Below are 19,754 nucleotides of genomic sequence, written 5' to 3' on the forward strand. Positions count from 1 at the left end.
CAATTCACTCTGCAATCACGGTTCCATCAGGGATTGTTTCTCCATTGTGTTTTCTGCATTTTAACATAAGGTATTTTAAAAAATTTTTAAATTGTTTTGTTTAGATAAACGAATACCATCTTACTGTCTTACTACATACAAGTTACATATTTACATATATACTGAAGGACTGACTTCACATCTGCAAGATAACATCAGCTATTATGTAGTTTTTGCAATGAAATATATATATATATACATACACACACACACACACACACACACACACACACACACACACACACACACATATATATATATATATATATATATATATATATATATATATATATATATATAACATAAAATGTAAATTTTGCATGCAACAATTAAATCTGGTTTGATTTCAGAAAAACATGGCATGCATGCATTTTTGTTATATTTGTAATAATGTGAATGTTCGTTATGTCTGTAAATACGTGTTCAACCAACTATGCAACACTGAACACCTTCATGCCATGTCCAGAATGATGTCATCCATCATCAGCAGCAGCATCAATCTAGGTTTTGATGAATGAGAGCAGTTCAGTTTGAGTGTGAAAGCAATCCAATCCAAATAAAGGGCCATTATGGGTTTGTCTGTTCAGATTGTGTTAGCGAGGATAATTGTAGCATGCTCATGCTAAGCAGCATGAGTCGTGAGATGATGTTAGTGATGAGGGGGTGATATGGTTCGCTGCTTGTTGGATCTTTGGGCTGTTCAGTACACATCCCAGGTTTTTGACTCAACACAGGTGCTAGAAAGTAGCACATCATCTTCTAATCATCCAAATCATAATCTTTTTAATTACAGATATCTTATAGTGAGTCAAGAAGTGCTTGCAGAAAATCATCTCTTCCAGTGCTGCACTATATTTTAATAAAGAATGAAATGATGTGCCTTTCATTTTATGTACCTCAACTTTGACTTTGAAGCAAAGAAATCTTGCTATTTCTCCCGATACCTTTGAAAATCCAATTTGTTTTGGTGGTGTGAAGCCTATTTGTACCTTGCATACACACCATACAAAAAGGGATGATTTGAACCTAAACACAAACCAGGTCTGCAAATTCAATCTGGCAGAGGTGCCAACATCAACAGATTAGCTGTAACATTTATGGTTTTTGACCCCTTGTTACAGCAATACAAAAGGGAAAAAGCCACAGTCAGAGCAAACATGAATAAAATTTGCCAGCAGAAAAGCCAGGCACAACATGAAAGATGCGTATATGCTCCTGGTAGCAGTTACTTCCATTTTGTGCTGACTTTACAAGGCATTAACCTGATAAATTGTGAACCTCAGTTTTTTGAACCAACAGAAAAGGTGGGGCTGTTAGCAATGTTTTTCACTTTCAAACATAAATCACTGTGTCACCAAGACAAATTGCAAACAGGTAAGAATTCACATGAATTGTAAGTAGTTACACAGATGAGGTAGAATTATGCCTTATGACCTTCATCTTCATCTTGCTTATAAAAATTTCTACATGTTATCTGTGATACAGAATGAGTTAGAGCCATGGGGATGTTAGTTGATTGCTGTTTTCATACCGTTAGCTATGAAGGGTCCAGCATAAATTTAAATATATATATTTTAAATTTTATTAAATTTTGAAGTGAAAAGAAGTAAGTATAGCTGATGCAGCAAACAATTTTTTTTTAAATACCATTTTTTTGCTTTAGCACAATTACTGTATATTTGGTGTATTTAAAAAATATTGAAAAAGAATTAAAATAGTAATTGTAGCATATAAAAAAAGTTTGGACACCATTCCAGTTGTGAAGTCTCAGAACATGATTGACTTGTTAGGTCTTAACTGACTCTCAATGACTCATTAAGCAGGTTAAGGATTGTCAATAAATTCTCATACTCTTTAAATCTTGTACCAACACTCAACAACCAAGGGCTCCTGTAATCAGTGAAACTGAAGATAATTGATGCCTGCAAAGCAGAGGAATCCATTAAAGCTTCAGAAATGTAATTAAAACATGGCAGTTAAGGGGAAATGTGGAAGTCAAGGCAAGATCAGGAAGACCTCAGATAGAACTGATCATATGCTGGCCAGAAAGGCAAAGCAAAATTCCCAAATGACAGGAAGGTTCTGCATGTCAGTCTGCATGGGAGAGTCATCAGAAGTAAACCTTACCTGTGACCACAAAGGTCAACGTCTGATCTACAGTATATAAGCCAGAGGTATTTTTGAAAGAGGAACTCTTTGGCCTCAACTTCTAAAGTGATGTTTGAGGGAAAGGGTGGATGGATCACTTTTGCACATGCCACCACTATAGTTCAAGAATGTCAGGTACCGGTCACATCAAACAACAGAATGAAGAACAAGTGTGATATCTGTGACTTTACCCATGGCATGGATGTTGGGACCAGATGGTCTGGCTTGAGTATTTCAGAAACTGTTGATCTCCTTGGATTTTCACACATACGAGACTCTTTAGAGTTTGCGCGAATGCTGTGAAAAACTACAAAAAAAATAAACACTCAGTGAGAATCAGTTCTGTGGGTGGAAACGCTTTGTTGATAAGAGAGTTCAGAGGAAAATGGCTAGATTGGTTTGAGCTGCCAGGAAAGCTATAGTAACTCAAATAATCACTCTTTACAGCCGTGGTGAGGAGAAAAGCATCTCAGCAGGCACAAAACATCAAACATTACATTTACATTTATTCATTTAGCAGATGCTTTTATTCAAAGCGACTTACAAATGAGGAAATACAAGCAAAGCGATATATCAAGCGGAGAACCATACAAGTAGTGCTACCATGCTAGACTTTATAATTGAGTTCTGGAAAAGCAAAGTGAGCAGAGAAGACGTGTAAGAGCCAGAGTAAACATTTATTTATTTATTTATTTATTTTAAAGGATAATGTGGGGTTGGCATTTTAGGGGTTAGTTACATGCTCACGGAAGAGGTGGCTCTTTAGCTGTTTTTTGAAGCTAGTGACAGATTCTTCTGTCCGGACTGAGGTTGGAAGTCCATTGCACTACTGAGGGACAGTGGTGACAAACCTTGAGGTGGATGGTCTACAACAGCAGATGACCACATTGGGTTCCAATCCTGTTAGCGAGACTCGCAGAAACTGGAGTGAGCCTGTGCCCATGATAGCCTCAGATTGTTGTTCTTGGCTGGGAGGAGTGGAACTTGATGTGGTATTCTGCTGTTGTAGCCCATCCAGGGGTCCAATCCCAAGAGATCAGCAGTTTATGTAGTACTCAAACTAGCCCATTAGTACCAACATCCATGCCATGGGTAAAGTCACCGACATGACATTTTTTCCCCATTCTGATGTTTAATGTGAATATTAACTGAAGCTCTTGACCAGTATCTGCATGACTTTATGCATTGTGCTGAACAGCAGCTGAACAGGTGTTCCGATTAACTCGGACAGTGAGTGTATATTCCATCCATGAGTATACTCTAGGTTGACTTAACATACTACATGACTGAACATTATAGTAGCTAATGGAAACACCACTTTTGATGACGTTACAGATTTTCCTCAGCATTTCTGGAATAAAACATTTTATATGTATACAATCTAAACAGCAGTTGCGGGTGAAAGACCGTCTTGCACTATACTGCATATTTACATCATATGGAATGTATGCGTCATTGTATGAATCAGTGAATGTCTGTGGAGATCTCCAGTGAGCCCATCTGTGCTTGCTAATGTTGAACACATTTCCCATTTCTGCTCCACAGTCTTCTGTCAATCCATTAATCACACACATCTGCTGCCTTCATCTACCATCCTTCGAGAGATCTGTGTGTGTGAGTGCTTCTGTACCTAATTTTATCACAATAAATCATTAGTTCTACTTCAATGCAGTCTCTGGATATCCATAGTACAGTAGCATCAACGGCATCAGCGCGATTTTGGAACCGAGAGCCGTCATCAATAAACGGGACCAAACGTGTGTGTGAGGTTCTCCGCTTACATCTGTCTTCTTAGTGCTTCCAAGTTTGACATGTGGTTGCTCACATCGCTTCTAGTTCTCCTTAAAAATAACTTTATCTGCTTTGATAAATGCTTTTGGTGCTTGCTGGAAATTCTATTCAGACATGAGGCAGATGTGTTGAGGAGTGAGGAAGAGGCGGCTCTCTTTTTCTTTGCTCATTTTGTCCTTTATTTGCTGTTTAAAGCCCCCATTTTTCTTGCAGTACCTCAATCCCGAGAAGTTTAATTTCACTAGCATTAGAAGTGCAAAAAAAAAATCTGATTTATCTGGAGTGTACGAAGTCAGAAGCAGCACCTTTTCAGACTTTCTAGCACACACAATTGATGAGAGGATCAGTCAGAAAGCCTAGCATAAGGCTAATATCCATAGTGCGTCTATGAGAGCTAATGGCCATTTTGGGTTATTTCTTGCTAACATCTCAGAAATGTCTACTAGAGCTGTCAGGCATACTGGTAAATCACATGCTAATATTAGAGGAGCTTCTACAAGAACCGTTAGCCATATTGCTTAAAATCCTGCTAATATTTCAGAAACTTCTTTAGTGCTGAGGATATGATGCTAATATTTATAAAGCTTCTACAAAAGCTGGTGACTATATGGACTAGCATTTATTCATTTATTTTGTTTACTAATAATGCGTTTGATTTATCTAGCACTTTTCTAACACCTGAGGTTGTTGCAACACAAAGTAAAAATACACATAATGACCCTGCTAAGAAAAACCCCCCAATAGAAACCCTCATGGAATTTGTAATGGTTTTAATGATTATAATGGGAACTGTATTGGTTTTAATGGAAACAGTAATGGTCCCTGTGGTTCTCTACTGGTAATTTGTTGCCTTCCGTTGGTAGCATGTTATGTCTAGTGGATACCATTAAGGACCTGTAATGGTTTTAATGGTTAGCTGATGGTTTGTAATGGTATTTGTAGTGGAAACCGTTAGAATTTCTGTGGTGGTTTGCATTGTTTCTTTCAGCAGGGGAGTAGAAAAGCTAGAAATGTTTTCTGCAGACATTTGAATAGCTACTCCTAATTGGCTCATTTCTTTTTTTCTCTCTCTTTGTCTTTTCTATTGTTCCTGATTAAGCCTCAAGGTGGAATGATGTTTAATTATTTTATTAAATATTTAATTTTATTGTTTAAATGTAATTGTATTGTTTCTGTTGTCATATCTGTACAATTGTGAATAATCTGTGAAAGAGTTCGATTCTGGACATAAAAGGTACAATGCTGTGCATTTACATATTCTGCTTTGGTTTTATGTAGTTGCAGTCTAAACTATTTTCTTTATTTTCTTACATCTTTACTCATTTATGCAATGTGTTACTTCAGTCAATTACTAAATGTAGCTATCTGCTTTATTTTTATTGGGTACGAGTAAAATGTAAAGGCAGTTCGTTTAAGAGTGAAGTGTGATCGACTCAGAAACCTGTTTAATCTCCATTTATTGTCTATGATGGTACTGTAAGTATACATAATTTTCCCACAAAATTATTTCTCAGACATCCTTCAGCATTTAGAGACATGGGAGAAACTCTGGATGCACATTTTATTGTGGATCTACGATGTTGTAGCCAGACTCTGTCTCTATGTCTGACTAGAACACTGAAACTGTTAGAAAACATGCATTATACATACTGTTGGCCAAAACATGTTGAAAAAACCCCCCAAAAAATCAGTTAAGGCTTATTAAGGCAATCGGTTTCCATAGTGGGTTTTGTTCAATATCAACATCAATTACTTTAATGCAATGTAAATTTTGCATAATTTTATGAAGAGTGTAATTCATCCAACAACATGATGATCAACACCAGTGGGACCTGATGTACAATGGCAGTCTTGCATGTGTGTGTCCTGTGATGAACACTGTAATTAACCCCATATGAGACTCAGTGGGATGCTCCTGACTGAATGCGTGCGTGTGTGTGTGCATGCCTATGTGTGTGTGTGTGTGTGTGTGTGTGGGTGACGGTGATTGATGATATTTTGAAAAAGTGAAAACGGAGGTTAGCTGTCTGAGATGCATACCAGAGAGGATGAAGGAGGCCATTGTAAAGCTTAATGCACACTCCAGGGCTTTGACCCACCCTGCTGTCTCTCTCTTTCTATGAGGTTATGGATGGCTGTATGTCAGAGTATATTCAGACTTTCTATACAAGTTATCTTAATGTGTGTTGTAATGTGTATATGGGTGTAGGATGCCATGAGTATGCCAACTTTGGTTGAAATGGTGTGTGCACGTGGGTGTATAGAGTTTATGGCAGTCTTGCTTCTTGTTTAGAGTGTAATACTATACGAATTTTGTACGTATGTAATGGTGTGTGTATGAAAGTGTGTCAAAATGCTGTATGTGGAGTGTGTCTTGTGAATTGTAATCATGAGCAGGTGTTTGCGTGTGCATGTTTGGCATTTGTACAAAATATACATTGTCATTCTATCATACCCAGGGTTAGTGTGTGCTTGATTTTGAAGGTCATGGGTCAGTGTTAGGGACTCATTGTGTCTCCATTTGACAATGTTAAAGCGAAAGATTACAATAATACCAGTAAATATAATTTTAGATGAATAGATGATTTAGATGATCTAAAAATGAGCACTTCTACAAGACTTTGTTATTGATTTTTCCACAGATGTATTGATGCAATTGTCAAGTTTCTCAAACGTACTGTACAAAGCAGCTGATTCCTACATATTTAACTGCACCAGATGTCAAACGAACATGTGCCTTAATTTGTTTTTTCTGCCAGCTGCTATGGTAACAAACAGGATTAACTGATCGGGTAATGCATTTTTCCAGTTTACTGATTGAAAGCTACTAGTGGGCTAGATACACTAGTGATGAAGGCTCAGACACGTCAATTGAAGGAAATCAGTCTCATAATTTGTTTCTGAGAATGAAATCTGTAATAGAGGATACTGTGTGCTATGAGGAACCGCAAACTACAGCATGAATACCGATCGAGAGGAAAAGACCACAGAAACGTTATCGTCTGTGTATATGTTTTAGAAAAACACAGGAAAAGACTTTCAAATGAAGACCAACACCATATTTACAGACCTGACTGGATGCCTTTAGCTGGATATCTTTTCCCTGTAAGTGAAGTTTTCAGCAGCACTGGTTAAGCCAGTATGCTTGGCTACTTTACCTGCATACAATAATAATTAAAGGAATTTTTATTTTTTTTTTAATACCACTGCTGCTCCTACTACTGCCTGGAATCCACCCAATATCCATGAGCGTGTTGTACTTATCAATTTAATTTTACAGATCACGCAGTGATTTTATTTAGCATATTTCCTAATCCCTCCTGTAATTAATTCCTGCCGATGGTGTGTGTCGGTGTGTGTGTGTGTTTTTGTACGTACAGAGGATATGCCAGTCTTTGGTGTGTGTGTGTGTGTGGGTGCGCGCTAAAAGCTGCTAAAAGCCTCCATACTCCCTGTGGTAAAGGCCTGTATTGTGTCAGTCAAACGCCAGTCATTGAGGAGGGACACTCCAGCAGAGTCGCTGACTGATGAGGAAGAACTGTCTCTCTCTCTCTCTCTCTCTCTCTCTCTCTCTCTCTTGCGCTCTCTCTCTCTGTCCCTCAATCCATCCTGAAAGCCGTAATGTGAGGAGGTGAGAGTGACACTCTAACCTGATGCCTCGTGTGTGGGAACGCCATTGTGCCCCAAATGCAGACGGCGAGCGAGATGAGGCGAAAGAAGAACGAGGAAAAAGGGGGAGAAAAATAAGAGCGAGGGAGCTAAGGTGACTCGCCCGGCCTGGCATGCTCGATAAAGCAAGTCAGCTCGTCTTACTGGGACTGAATGGAGCGGATGTGTGCGAGTGTGTGTGAGAGAGAGCGAGGAACCAGTAAACAGAGTCGAGACTAAGAGATGAACACAAAAGCTAAGAGCTAATGGAGAGGTCGAGTATTAAAGGACGGGTCAACCTGAGACACACCACCACTAGACTGTCGTGAATATGTTCTATGCACTACTTAGCAATGAATGTCCTATTGACCAAGGCCACCTATTTAGATTTTTTTTTTAAGGATACTAAATGATTGTAATTCTATATTGTAACGTGTACCATGCTTAGGGATCCTCCTAATAACAGAAAAATGTCCAAATGTCCGAATGTCCAAAAGTCGACATTTTAAACACTTGTAATTAACCCTGTTAAAGCATACAGTAATCTGGATTATTTTAAGGGTCTGTTCTAATTTTTTTTTGAAAGATTTCTTTTAGTTTATCAAATTCCACAATAAAAATATTTTAGTCGTAAATCACGCTGACTCTTGTGAATCCGGCCCCTGGTGAGACAGATGTTTGAAGACTGCTGCCAGAAGTCATTGTCTCGTTAGGTTTTTTTTTTTTTTTTTTTTTTTTTTTAAATTTTTTTTTTACCGTCCTGCAATCCACTCCTTCTTAATTTGATTAATATGACAGGACACCATTCATTTCAAGGCCTGTTGATAGAAATTTGTTTAAATCTTGGAAAGCACTGTGAGGAATGAGCTCTTATTTATAATTGAGTTACACATCAAAATAGAGGAGAAATAGAAAAATGAAACTCTGTAAAATAGACAATTACATAAGTCACTAATAAAAATTTTCAAGTTGTGGCCTTTTAAAAAAAATATATATAAAAAGCTAAGGTAAGCACAATTAACTGCGTTTGTTTTGGTTTTATGGCCATTTTTATTGACCTCTGAGTATAACAAAGGTAAAGGTAGAGGCATATAGTAAAATGGGCTTACACTGTAAGTAAACAGATATTAATGGAGATATTGAGTGACAGATGGCTGTAAGGCAGTAAAACATAGTAGCAGAACACACTCCATGATACAGGACTAGACATATCAGACTGTTTTAAATCAGTCCGATATAGGCAATACATTTATCACTCTCATTCTTTTAATGTAACCTACTGAATTTATCTAAATGAGTAAACAGTTATAGGACTTGATGGTGTAGGGGTTAGGATATTTGCCTCTAACCAGCAGAGTCTCCCCTGTAGGAAAGCTTACTGACCATTACAAATCGCTGACACTGGAGACTCCTTCCGCGAATGCTAAATAAACAGAAAGCTTCGCCGGCTCAACAATAACAATACATTTTCATAATCTGTTTAGTATTGGCCTTATGTTGAGCATCACCCTTAAAAGACCCTGTGCACTGTAAGTTGCTACTATGGAAACAATGGCATTTTAGAATGACTACATTAATATAATCCTGGGATAGCTGGCACTGTTGTCAGAAGGCATGGGGCTAGGGACAGATCTGTGAGGTTTGTCAAATAGATGTTTATGTTAATTAAAGAGTTTATAGTTACAGATGATTTGTTAAGGCATTAAGATCAAGCTCACATACTTCTATTACTACTACTACTATTACTACTATTACTGCTATTACTACTATTACTACTACTACTACTACTACTATTACCATTACTACTACTGCTATTACTACTACTACTACTACTATTACTACTACTACTACTACTACTACTGCTATTACTACTACTACTATTACTATTATTACTACTGCTATTACTACTACTACTATTACCATTACTGTTACTACTATTACTACTACTACTACTACTACTACTACTATTAATAATAATAATAATAATAATAATAATAATAATAATAATACATTTTCATGTTTTAAATGGCACCAAAACACTTATAAGCTTTGTCTCCAGTCTACTATTTCTATTTCTTCTACTGTTTTGCATTGTCTTAATGTTTTAACCTTTTTTACCTTTGGGTAATAATTACCCCCCCCCCCCCCCTTTTTATGTCGTTGAGAATGTCAACGTTCTACCAGTGTAATTTCTTTTTAATGACTAGTGCCTGCTTTCACCTTCTTGTTGAATTGTGCCTATACCTGTATCCTTTTGTTCTTGTTGACTGGAGCACACAATAATTATTTAATATTTTTTGAATCGTGCCCATTTTCTATTTCTTGTTCTTTACTGTCTTGTTCTTACTGGCTAATATACATTTTCTTTTTTTTTTTCTTTTTTTTTTTTAACTAGTGCAATCTCTTCCTCTCTTTGTCTCTGTTGTCCTTATCCCTTCTTTCTTTCCCTTTTCTTTTCTGGTATTAAAGGTGTATGAAAAGCCATAATCATGGCAGTTAACCACCCTCCACCCTAAAACATATATAAAGGGTGATAGTTTGTGCGTCTCTTTGCAGAATATAGTAGTAATAATCATCGTCATCATCATCATCATGATTCAGGGGTGATGTTAATATGTCCCTGACATTTTCACAAGAGTGTATGTGTGTCTGCTGGGGATCTAGCAGATGTGGTATATGAATTGGAATTTGGTATATGAGTGTTTGCTGTGTGTTGCCGTCAAAGTTAATGCACAGTTGGAAACATAGACCTACATGAGAGAGAGAGAGAGTGAGAGAGAGAGAGAGAGAGAGAGAGAGATTGAGTGATGAATGGCTTCTCTGTAGTTCTAGTTGTGAGGTCCCTCTGTAGACTCGTCTCAACTGTACTTAGGGATGATCAGAGCTAAAGATAAACACACACACACAGTTGTAAAGTAAATCAGTAGTGGTGAAATAATAAACCGTTCATCTCTGACTTCTTAATTCAGTTTCATCATGCTGACATGAATCATTTTTAACTTGAGAATTGTGTCCATGTTATGTCACGTTCATAATGCTGAGATTTGATATAAATGTGATATGAATGTCAGTACCTTACTTTTTAATATTAGGCCCTGAAAGGTCACATGACCAGGCATTGTGTAGGCGGTGAATCACTCGGAAAGTCAACGAGTTCAAATGTTATAGCCATAACGTTTTAACTGATAACTGGTTTAATTCCATTTTTTTACGCTCTCAACGGGACCTGGAAAGCGCTGTACTGTTTACAGCAGAGTCAGAGGGACGCTGTACACAAACTACAACATAGTCACATAGAACAATCTTTGTAACAAAGACGTCTGCGAATTTCAACATAGAGGAGGATTTGCATTTTTTTTGTCCACTCTCGCTTCAGTGTGACACACATACGTCGTGGTTCTCTCGTGAACGTGCGTCGGAGATATTTTGCGAATAAAGACTTAATTTTGTTTTTCTTTGCACACACAAAGCATTCGTATCGCTTCATAGAATTGGGATTAAACCACTGGATTACTTTAACGATTCCTTTATGAACTTTTTGGAGCTTGAAAGTTTTGGCTACCGGAATGTAAATGGAGGGAGAGAAATCTCCCAGGTTTCATTAAAAATGGCTTCATCTGTGTTCCAAAGATGAACGAAAGTCATGTGGGTTTGGAATGACATGAGGGTGAGTACTTCATGACAGAATTTTCATTTTTGGGTGAACTATCCCTTTATGCATTAATTATGGAAACAGAAATGTGTTATCATTCATGAGAATATCAATTATAATATAGACATAATATAGATTTAGAGTTAAGGTGTAAGAATTATTACTAAAAACCTTATGTTTTAGTTTGGCAATGGTAGTCATGATGGGATTTAAAAGCATTGTATAGGGTTGGGAGAGTTAAAATGAGATGAGTTTTAGTCTACTGTTGACTGGCCATGGAGTTTCTGGTTGTGTGGGTTATAATATTGAATTTTTCAAACAGCTCCAAGCTTTTTTTTTTCTTACAGATCAAAATGTAAAATGTTTTCAAATTAGATGTAGAACAATGCTAGTGGAAAAATGTCTTGATTAAACTCTCAGAAATTGGTTAAGATTAACTGTACCATCAGGTAAAAGATAAACAGAAGGTGTCACCTTAATGGTCTCACCCCAGCGACAAGTAAGAGTACAGTTTGGAACTTTTATTTCTGAGAGTATAAAGTAAAAATTCTAAACTAATTTCTAAACCCATGCCACCATCCTCAGAAGGGGGCTTTGGCCTGAAGTAGCCATTTCTACCTCGTTGCACATGCAGATAGGTTTCACCCAATTAGAGTGCAGGCATGCGAACGTTCAACATGCGATCATCCGATCACAGCTTTAGGACGAGATCGTATACTTTTACTTCGATCGACCCGAGAAATCGGATCAGCCTGTCGAGCTCGAAGTATTCACAAAAAGAGCTGGCTTCTATCGGAGTGGGAGGAGGGATGGGTGACGACAACGGGATAAAAATGAAAGAATAAAGGAGGTTCATATCTGTGGTCTGCAATCGAGCCGTCGCTTTCAGGAAGGTTGGTGGGCGGTTTGAAAGGCGAGACAAGCTAAGCGGCAATCGCTCCTTAAGCGATAGTGGTTTGCAAAGGCAACTTTACCTCCCTGGTTTCAGCTTGCCTTGTGTTTGTGTATGTGTGTGTGTATTAGTGTGTGATAGTCTGGTAGATACACTTGGAGAACAAATCAGCCTTGTAAACAGGTAGAGCTAGGATCTGGAGAGGATTGAATGCGCATTACAGCATTTGAGATACTGACGAACCGAACATGGTTCAGATTTGCCTGGTTGAGCATTTTAGGCCTGTCTGCTTCTCCTTACTGAAATGAAAATGTTTGAAAATCTTTTGTCTCTCCTGAGACCAATTAGTCAACTTGAGATGTCTTCATTTTGCGATTTTGTGTTCTCAATGATCAGAATAATTGGATTTCAATCATGGCGGCATATGTTGAAGAGCTTGTGGCGCTCACTCTTGAAAGGAGTGGCCTCGATTTGAACCAAGAAACTGCACAGAATGAGACTCATTAAACAGGTCAAGAGGATACACACACACACGTTAGCATGACACTAGTTTGTTTATTTAATGCCTATCTGGTTATCTAATATCCATGTTATTTATTTATGCATATTTCCATATCTGCAAGCTTGGCTAATTGGTGTATGTCTTTCTGAAAAGTTTTAACACATATGAATAATTTTAACTTAATAGCTATAATATTAAGTTAATAGCTATCTCTGGAAACGATCAAGATATCCGCATACTTATTTATTTAGCATGTCTTTAGCATTTATTTACAAATTATTCCTGTTTGGTTGCTATTAATACACTGCATTATACTGTATTCTTCTTGCTAACAGTACTGTGTATTATGATGTCACTAAGAGGCCTGATAATGTGTGTCATTCTGTTGGTTTTGTCCCTCCATGAGTTGCTGAATTTTAGCTCCATACAGTGTACACTATTTGTGTGTTTTCTTTCTTTCTTTCTTTTTTTTTTTTTGTTGTGTAAGTTCCTGTTGATTTTGCAATGGTTTGTAATGTCAGTGTAGTCCTTATCTTTACCTTCTGCACTTATAATGAATATCAGAACAAGTTTTGAGTCAGATATTGAAATTTGCTATGCTTAACAAGACGAAAAAAGAATAAAGTAAAACTAAATAATAAATGAAAAGAAATGTCTTGGTGCTTAAAAGAGCTGCAGGAGATTACAGATGACAGGAACATCCAGTTCTTCACAATTTCACAAGCGAAAATGTACTACCTGTTGTTTTTTAACATGGGTTTTTGGTGAAATAATTAAGACATTGACTAAACGAAAGAAATCTATCTATTTTTTTAAAACAGATTTCATTTATAAGAGACAGTTCTCTACCCTTCCTGCATTTGCTGCATTTGGCATTACATCATTCCTGAATGAGTGTCTCCAGGCGTACTTAACACACTTTGCCCGTTAATGAATCTAATGAATGATCTAATGAACCTTGGACAGCGGAAGGCATGCTGAAAATGGTCAATGAAGGAGGAAAAATGCAGATGAATCAATGAATAAAAATGTAATGAATCAAAATGAGGGGAACTGGCTGGAACAAGTCCTTAACAACCCAGCCTTACATCAGCTCTGTGAGCTTCAGTATTTATGAAAAGAACTTAAGTTGTACTCTCCTTGTTTTCTTGCCTGACCTGTCATTTGCTGTTTTCTGGTTCCATATTAGTATCAGAAGTACGGAGTGTGTGTCTTCAGCGTCTCTTATGAGCGGACGCTCCATCTGGGCATTATACATTTACATTGAGTGTGTTTTAATGGCCAATGAATGCAAATTAGGTGCAATAGGCTTTAGGTTTTTCAGATGGAAGGAACTGGTGTGTATACAGATATAGGAAGCCATTAGATGCCGCATTAGGTGAGGTTGCAGACACGGCAGTGTGTACGCCATATAAGAGCCAAATTGAACCAATTTATCTCTCCAGTAAGCCTGCTAAGATTTATAATCTGATAAAATTAACTGTACTGTACTTTGCTTTGCAATATAGGCATCACATATATTGCATATTGCTGTACAATAATTGCTATACCTACACATACATATACAGTGCTGTGAAAAAAATATTTGACCCCATGTGGATTTCTTCTGTTTTTGTGTATATCTCATACTAAATAATTTTAGATCTTCAAATGAAATCCAACATAAAACAAAGGCGACCTGAGTAAACGCACAACAGAGTTTATATATATATGTATTTATTTTATTGAAGCAAAAGAAACATTATCCAACACCTTTCACCAATGTAAAAAAAAAACTAATTGCCCCCTTAAACTTAAAATCTGTTTGTGCCACCTTTAGCAGCAATAACTGCAACTTTCATAACTTCTAGGACTAGGACTTACTCCTCTGCTTTGGATCACTGTCTTGCTGAATAATCCAGTTGCGCTAGAGTTTCAGTTTACGGACTGAAGACCGGACATTCTCCTTTAGGATTTTCTGGTAAAGAGCAGAATTCATGTTTCCCTCAATTATTGCAAGTTTCCCAGGCCCTGAAGCAGCAAAGCATCACGACACCATCAGACTGCCACCACCATGCTTGACTGTAGGTATGATGATCTTTTTGTGGAATTCGGTGTTTGGTTTACGCCAGATGTAACAGGACCCCTGTCTTCCAAACAGTTCCACTTTCGACTCATCAATCCACAGAACATTCTCCCAAAAGGTTTTAGGATCATCAAGGTGTGTTTTGGCAAAATTCAGATGAGCCTTAAAGTTCTGCTGGGTTAGCAGTGGTTTTCACCTCTCCACTCTTCCATGGATGCCATTTTTGCCCAGAGTCTTTCTGATAGTGGAGTCATGAACAGTGACCTATATTGATACAAGAGAGGCCTGTAGGACCTTTGATGTTGTCCTTGACTCTTTTGTGACTTGCTGGATGAGTAGTTGCTGTGCTCTTGGAGGACTTTTGGAAGGTCAGCCACTTCTGGGAAGGTTTACTACTGTGCCAAATTTTTACATTTGGAGGTAATGGTTCTCATGGTTGTCCTTTGGAGTCCCAGAGCCTTTGAAATAGTTTTGTAACCCACATCTGCTAGATATTTGTAACCCAGACTGATGTATTTCAATCTTCCTCTTCCTCATCATTTCTGGAATTTTTTTCAACTTTGTCATAGTGTGTTACTGGGTAAAACCTTTTAACTAACTTCATGCTGTTGAAAAAGTTCTATTTAAGTGTTGATGTGTTGATCCAGCTGAACTCCATTATGAATGCAGTCTCATAGATTTTGGGAATTAGTAACTACAGGGGCAAATACATTTTCACACAGGCCCAGTTGGTATTGGATAATTTTTTTAGCTTCAATAAATAACAGGATCATTTAAAACTGTATTTTGTGTTTACTCAGGTTGCTTTTGTTTTGTCTTCGATCTGGTTTTAATTTCACAATTGAGTATGAGATCTACAAAAAAGGGAAGAAATCAGGATGGGGCAAATACTTTTTCACAGCACTGTTTATGCTAAATTACCCCTAGTGTTTGAATACCATACTTGTGTATGGTGCCCTGTAATGGACTGGCATTCCATCCAGAATGTATTCCCACTCTCATCAAGAGTAAGTGGTTACTGAAGATAAATGAATAAGTAAAAATATAATATAAGCCTAATAATTATAAATCAGACTGGAGATATAACAGAAATCAGTGCTATCAAGGCTGTACATAAGAATTATAAAAAATCACAAAGTATAAGCTTCAAGCACGATTATGCAAAAGTACATTTACAACAGTACCTTCATTATGAATTAACCCAGTATTAGTTTAAGCTTAAATGGTAGACATGGCCTTAAGCTAACCTTAATGATTTCACCGATCAGCCATAACATTAAAACCTGCCTAATATTCTGTAGGTCCCCCTTGTGCCACCAAAGCAGCTCTCACCCATCAAGGCATGGACTCCACAAGACCTCTGAAGGTGTGCTGTGGTATCTGGCACCAAGCAGATTCTTTAAGTCCTATAACTTGCAAAGTGGGGCCTCCATGAATTGGACTTGTTCCTACAGATGCACAATCGAATTGAAATCTGGGGAATTTCGTGTCAACACCTTGAACTCTTTATCATGTTCCCCAAATCATTCCTGAACAATTTTTGCAGTGTGGCAGGGCGTGCACATGCCCATTCTAGACACTTTCGGCGGTGGACGGGATCAGCATGGACACTGACAGGTCTGCGGTGACACAGCCGCATATGCAGCAAGCTGTGATGATTGTCTGTTCGGAAACCTTACTTTCAAAGGCAATTTGTGCTATAGTAGCTTTCCTGTATGATTGGACCAGACGGGCTAGCCTTCACTCCCCACACGCATCAGTGAGCCTTGGGTGCCCATGACCCTGTTGCTGGTTCACCGTTTGTCCTTCTTTGGACCATTTTGGTAGGTCCTAACAACTGCATACCAGGAACACCCCACATAGCCATCACAATTTGGCCCTTCTCAAAATTGCTCAGATCCTTACACTTGCCCATTTTTCCTACTTCCAACACATCAGCTTTGAGAACTGACAGTTCACTTGCTGCCGATTATTAATAATGCTGTATTATTAATGAGCTTCACAGATTAATATCATTAGCTTTAGTCAAGTTTTGAAAGAGTACTGAACAGTAGTATAAACTAGGTGTTCTCAGTGCAGGTTCTGTGATTCTTTCTTTCTTTCTTTCTTTCTTAATTTATTTACTGGCCACTTGAACTGAAAGGGTTTAATCCAAACCTCAATCATACAAAAATAATTTGGCCTATAACTATTCTCTTGATGCAAGTTCAGTTCATTAAAAAGCGCTATGTCTCCAATAAATAGCCAGAATATTGTTATACACATTTAAATAATGAGACTAATATTTGAATGATTGAGTTCAGTTTATAAAATAAATGTGTCTGGTATTTATTTTGCAGTTAAAGTGTGCCTGACTGCAAAAAGTTTAAGAACCACTTGTCTAGACAGTAAGGTTACCTAGCCAGCAGGCATAAAATCTATCATAAAATGAACACACACATACTTTCACCTGTCAAAGCTTTCACTTGTAATAAATAATGCCTTGTTCAAATTGTTTTGAGGTGCTGGAGATCCAAGCACTACACACTGTGCCAGCATATTTTGGGAAAATATTAGTCAGCACTCCAAAAGGTCAGTTCCTTTTAATGAATATAACTTGGGAATAAGTTGCCACCCCCAAGATGACTGTACATTCCATGCGCCAAGCTTGTTCCAACCTACCATCTTCTATCTACAGGTGCATCCCAAAAAATTATTATATCATAGAATTCTTTTTTTTTTCTTTTTTTTTTCGTAAATCGAAAAGTGGAACTTTCATATATTCTAGATTCATTACACATGAAGTGAAATATTTCAAGCCTTTTTTTTGTTTTAATCTTGATGATTATGGCTTACAGGTCATGGAAATAAAAACTCCAGTATCTCAAAATATCTGAATAAAGAATTTATTATACAGAAATTGTGACTTTCTGAAAAGTATGTTAATTTTACTTGGTCGGGGCTTTAATCCTTTTGCACGAATTACTGCATCAATGTGACATGGCATGGCGGCAATCAGCCTGTGTCACTGCTGAGGTGTTCTGGAAGCCCAGGTTGCTTTGATAGCAGCCTACAGCTCGTCTGTATTGTTGGTTCTGGTGTCTCTCATAGATTCTCTATGGGGTTCAGGTCAGGCGCGTTGGCTGACCAATCAAGCACAGTAATACCATGGTCAGCAAACCAGTCACTAGTAGTTTTGGCACTGTGGGCAGGTGCCAAGTCCTGCTGGAAAAGGTAATCAGCATCTCCGTAAAGCTCGTCAGCAGATGGAAGCATGAAGTGCTCTAAAATCTCCTGGTAGATGCTGCATCGACTCTCGACTTGAGAAAACACAGTGGACCAACCCCAGCAGATGACATGGCACCCCAAATCATCACTGACTCTGGAAACTTCACACTGGACTTCAAGAAACTTGGATTCTGTGTCTCTCCACTCTTGCTCCAGACTCTGGGACCTTGATTTCCAAATGAAATGCAAAATTTACTTTCATCATCCCCATGATTGTGGTTGTGTACTGAACCAGACTGAGAGATTAAAGGCTCAGGAAACCTTTGCAGGTGTTTTGAGTTAATTTGTTGATTAGCTTTTCTCAGGTTGACATTTCTGTATTATAAATTCTTTATTCTAATATTTTGAAATATTAGATTTTTGATTTCCATGCGCTGTAAGCTGTAATCATTAAGATTAAAACAAAAAACGGATTGAAATATTTCACTTTATGTGTAATGAGTCTAGACTATATGAAAGTTCCACTTTTTGAATTAAATTACAGAAAAAAAAATGGACTTGTCCACGAGTTTTTGAGATGCACCTGTATAGGCCTGCATAAATAGGCTGCTATGTATATGAATAGCATTACTATTAAATCACCAAATCTCAGCCCACTATGAATGGAGCGACAACTTTATGAGCTATGTGTAAACATTTCCACATTTAAGCCTCCTCCACTTGATTTCAGAGCCAAGTGTGAAAACTGTCGACTGTGAACGTGGTAATGAGAATGAAAGGAAGTTATATTTAAGCATCTGGGCGGTGTTATGGTATTCAACGTAAAGCTTAGTGTGTCATCTCGTCATTACTGTGCGTTCTTCTCAATCTGCTTCAAAGGGAGCCGCTTTACACTCGTCCTCCCACTGTGTTCTTCGCCAGCGCATATAACGAGTTGCCCTTTTATCACCCGCCTGTGTGAAAGTTATGGGCTTCGACAAAAATAACATTGTCCATCTGTTACTGTGATCTCTCTCTCTCGCACACGCGCTCTCTCTTTTGCTTTCTCACTGATTCAGTCAGCATGTCGCAATTAAAAATGATTCTCCCATCCTCCAAAAACCTCTTGAGAATTGTAGAGTACTACACGTGTGCTGTTGTTGAATTGCGTTTATATGCCCTGGCAATAGGTTAACTCTATAAATGGCCTCAATTCCACAGGACTCTTCACTTATTTTGACTGCAGGGATTATGTGTTTTCCACCAGCCACCTGCACTTCTTTGGAGGGCTCACTTGAATGGAGTGTACACTCCAAACTAGTGGTGCTCAGCTCACAGATGTAGGTCATGGGTAAATTCACGCCCGTTTAATTTTGATCCAGGAATAGGGAGATAAACATTGTGCTCAGACAATGTTGCAACAATACGAATACTGATCATAACCTATGTCTAGCTGATGTCAGTTTGCAGGATTTCATTTATTTATTTATTTTTTTCAGATACTGGATTGTGATGATGATATGGTCCTTTAGAGTGTGAGGAACCATAAGGATGATTGTGATGTCATTTTTTTTTTTTCAAGGCTCCAGTTGCGTAGCTCCATTTGCTTGGCTCCATTCAGAACCCCATAAACAAGCCTGCACACAGACATATTTGTCACCTCTCAACTTCATCATCAATGTATTTAACTTAAACATGAGCGTTTCTCAAGGCTTGCAGGGATGACACGAGAATACTGTTTATTCACACTGAATGGAGTTCTAATTGAATGTGTGCCCACGTTGAAAGATTTGCATTTGTGAGCCGCTGCCATTTAGAGCACATGAAGAAG

Source organism: Ictalurus furcatus, chromosome 6 (assembly GCF_023375685.1).
Source record: "Ictalurus furcatus strain D&B chromosome 6, Billie_1.0, whole genome shotgun sequence".
Lineage (NCBI taxonomy): Eukaryota > Metazoa > Chordata > Actinopteri > Siluriformes > Ictaluridae > Ictalurus > Ictalurus furcatus.